Source organism: Eriocheir sinensis, unplaced genomic scaffold (assembly GCF_024679095.1).
Source record: "Eriocheir sinensis breed Jianghai 21 unplaced genomic scaffold, ASM2467909v1 Scaffold144, whole genome shotgun sequence".
In the NCBI taxonomy this organism is placed as follows: domain Eukaryota; kingdom Metazoa; phylum Arthropoda; class Malacostraca; order Decapoda; family Varunidae; genus Eriocheir; species Eriocheir sinensis.
Window position 1 is genome coordinate 275,214 of NW_026110784.1, and position 3,574 is coordinate 278,787.

Sequence of the window (3,574 nt, forward strand, 5' to 3'; positions counted from 1 at the left end):
CATAGTACAGATAGGAGGTCAGACTACCACCAGGGTCATTAAACTACCCCTGGCAATACCCACAACGCCTACGAAAGCTGTGTGTGCGTCTGTGTGTGTGTGTGTGTGTGTGTGTGTGTGTGTGTGTGTGTGTAGAGAGAGAGAGAGAGAGAGAGAGAGAGAGATAAATAAATAAATTCATAGATGGAGAGCAAGGATGAAAGAAAGGGAGAAATAGAATGAAACAGAGAAGAGAAAAATAAAGAGACAGACGACTAAGGAGAAGTGTGCCCCGATGCGAATGTTAGGAAACTCTAGTCCTCGTGAGCGTCAGCACTCTCACTGGTGTTTTCTCTCGGCAGGTGTGTGGGTGCAATGTACACCTGAATGATGTTAATTGGTGAACAGCTTCCTACCAAGTAAAATCAATCCATCAATCAATCAGAGAAGGAAAATATAATAAAAAAGAAAAATTGGAATGAGAAAGAAAAGGGAAACGGATGCTGCGTCGCAAGCCGTCGCGAGGATTCCTTTGGATGCTTGTGCGCGTTTCCCAGGCCCGTCGGTCTTCCATCCCTGAACCGATAAACGCGGTGACCGGCGCCTTCACAGTAATTATGATTAATTTTATAATCCAGTCTGGTAGTTTTAAGAAGCGAGTTCTTGCATCCTCGCCTCGGCGGGGGTGTGGAGCGCCAGCGAGCCCAAGGTCTCCCTGGCGAGCATGGCAGGAATGGAGGGCTCCAGGCAGGGCTCCTCGGCGTCCCTCGGGGCCCCGATGGAGGTGCCGGAGATCTTCCGGCTACAAACCCGGGCAGGTAGAGGTCGTTAGCCGTGGTAGGCAATCTGCCTAGGAGAGCAAACTCTATACAAACCCGGGCAGGTGAGGCTCGTTAGCCGTGGGAGGCAATTCACCTAGGAGAGCAAACTCTATACAAACCCGGGCAGGTGGAGGTCGTTAGCCGTGGGAGGCAATTCACCTAGGAGAGCAAACTCTATACAAACCCGGGCAGGTGGAGGTCGTTAGCCGTGGTAGGCAATTCACCTAGGAGAGCAAACTCTATACAAACCCGGGCAGGTGGAGGTCGTTAGCCGTGGGAGGCAATTCACCTAGGAGAGCAAACTCTATACAAACCCGGGCAGGTGGAGGTCGTTAGCCGTGGAAGGCAATTCACCTAGGAGAGCAAACTCCGAACAATAAACCCGGGCAGGTGGAGGTCGTCAGCCGTGGAGGCAATTCACCTCTGAGAGCAAACTCTATACAAACCCGGGCAGGTGGAGGTCGTTAGCCGTGGTAGGCAATTCACCTGGGAGAGCAAACTCTATACAAACCCAGGCAGGTGGAGGTCGTTAGCCGTGGTAGGCAATTCACCTGGGAGAGCAAACTCCAGACAATAACCCGGGCAGGTGGAGGTCGTTAGCCGTGGGAGGCAATTCACCTGGGAGAGCAAACTCCGAACAATAAACCCGGGCAGGTGGAGGTCGTTAGCCGTGGGAGGCAATTCACCTGGGAGAGCAAACTCCAAACAAACCCAGGCAGGTGGAGGTCGTTAGCCGTGGGAGGCAATTCACCTAGGAGAGCAAACTCGGAACAATAAACCCGGGCAGGTGGAGGTCGTTAGCCGTGGGGGGCAATTCACCTAGGAGAGCAAACTCTAAACAAACCCGGGCAGGTGGAGCTCGTTAGCCGTGGGAGGCAATTCACCTAGGAGAGCAAACTCTAAACAAACCCGGGCAGGTGGAGGTCGTTAGCCGTGGTAGGCAATTCACCTGGGAGAGCAAACTCTAAACAAACCCGGGCCGGTGGAGGACGTCTGCCGTGGGATGCCTTTCACCGAGGAGAGCAAACTCTAAACAAACCCGGGCAGGTGGAGGTCGTTAGCCGTGGGAGGCAATTCACCTAGGAGAGCAAACTCCGAACAACAAACCCGGGCAGGTGGAGCTCGTTAGCCGTGGTAGGCAATCTTCCTAGGAGAGCAAACTCGAGACAACAAACCCGGGCAGGTGGAGGTCGTCAGCCGTGGTAGGCAATCTTCCTAGGAGAGCAAACTCCGAACAACAAACCCGGGCAGGTGGAGCTCGTCAGCCGTGGTAGGCAATCTTCCTAGGAGAGCAAACTCCGAACAACAAACCCGGGCAGGTGGAGGTCGTCAGCCGTGGTAGGCAATCTGCCTAGGAGAGCAAACTCCGAACAATAAACCCGGGCAGGTGGAGGTCGTCAGCCGTGGTAGGCAGTCTGCCTAGGAGAGCAAACTCCGAACAATAAACCCGGGCAGGTGGAGCTCGTCAGCCGTGGTAGGCAGTCTGCCTAGGAGAGCAAACTCCGAACAATAAACCCGGGCAGGTGGAGCTCGTCAGCCGTGGTAGGCAGTCTGCCTAGGAGAGCAAACTCCGAACAATAAACCCGGGCAGGTGGAGGTCGTCAGCCGTGGTAGGCAATCTTCCTAGGAGAGCAAACTCCGAACAATAAACCCGGGCAGGTGGAGCTCGTCAGCCGTGGTAGGCAGTCTGCCTAGGAGAGCAAACTCTAAACAAACCCGGGCAGGTGGAGGTCGTCAGCCGTGGTAGGCAATCTGCCTAGGAGAGCAAACTCTAAATAAACCCGGGCTTGTGGTGCTCGTTATACTGTCTTAGACAATCCACGCGATGGGAACACCAAAGAAAAGGAAAATAAAAAAGAACACCAGAAAAATGGAAAATACAGAAACGAAACATCAAGAAAAGAAACAAAAAGATCATCCACCTTTAGGCCCTAACATCGCCAAAATTATGGGTGGGTCTCTTCTGGGGAGAAAGCGGCTCACCCAGACCAAAGAACATCAACAAGGGATGATATAGAAAAGAACACCAAAAAAATATGGAAAAAGAACAGAAAAAACATCGAAAAAGAAAAGCAACAGAAATAAATGAGCAACATCGAGAAAAGAAATACAAAGAAACATCATCCACCTTTCATTTAAACAACATCACCAAAATTATGGATGGGTCTCTTCTGGGAGGAAAGCGGCTCATCAGACCAAGGAACATCAACAAAGGATGATGGGAAAAAAAACAACAAAAACATCAAAAAAAGTAAAAAGAAAAGAACAGGAAAACATCGAAAAGAAAACAAAAGCAATAAAAAGAACGAAAAACACGACATCAAGAAAATAAAATAAAACAAACATCATCCACCTTTCGGCAGCTAACAACATCTCCAAAATTATGGGTGGGTCTCTTCTGGGAGAAAGCGGCTCACCCAGACCAACGAACATCAACAAAAGGATGATAGGAAAAAGAACACCAAAAAGAACATAAAGAAAGAAAACCAACAGCAAGAAAACACAAAGGAAAAAGAAAGAAAAAGAAAGAAAAGAAATCAAATAGAAAAAAGAAAAAGAAAGAAAAGGAAAAGAAAAACAAAATAACAAAATAAAATAAAAATAAATAAACAAAATAATATAAACAAATAAATAAATAAATACAGAATATAGTAAAATTAACTAACTGACTCTAACTGCTTAACTAACTATCAAACTATCTACTTAACTAACCTACCTAACTAACGGAAATAAAGCTGTTTGACTACCCATTAACAAACAAACAAACAAACCAC

At 48.4% G+C, this 3,574-nt stretch overlaps 2 long non-coding RNA genes across 8 annotated transcripts; one reads left to right on the top strand and one right to left on the bottom strand.

Moving 5' to 3' along the window:
- Positions 1–420: 420 nt before the first annotated feature.
- On the bottom strand, positions 421–1,141 carry LOC126990075 (uncharacterized). Its single transcript, XR_007743991.1, has 2 exons — positions 1,025–1,141; positions 421–959 (listed from the first exon to the last, which is right to left on the bottom strand). It is a non-coding gene; the product is annotated as an uncharacterized LOC126990075 (long non-coding RNA).
- Positions 1,142–1,154: 13 nt separating this feature from the next.
- LOC126990074 (uncharacterized) lies at positions 1,155–2,805 on the top strand. 7 transcript variants are annotated; one of them, XR_007743990.1, is made up of 3 exons: positions 1,155–1,190; positions 2,120–2,187; positions 2,256–2,805. It is a non-coding gene; the product is annotated as an uncharacterized LOC126990074 (long non-coding RNA). The 7 variants fall into 7 exon arrangements; XR_007743989.1 differs by lacking the exons at positions 1,155–1,190; positions 2,120–2,187 and adding an exon at positions 1,828–1,915; XR_007743987.1 differs by lacking the exons at positions 1,155–1,190; positions 2,120–2,187 and adding an exon at positions 1,972–2,051.
- Positions 2,806–3,574: the final 769 nt, after the last annotated feature.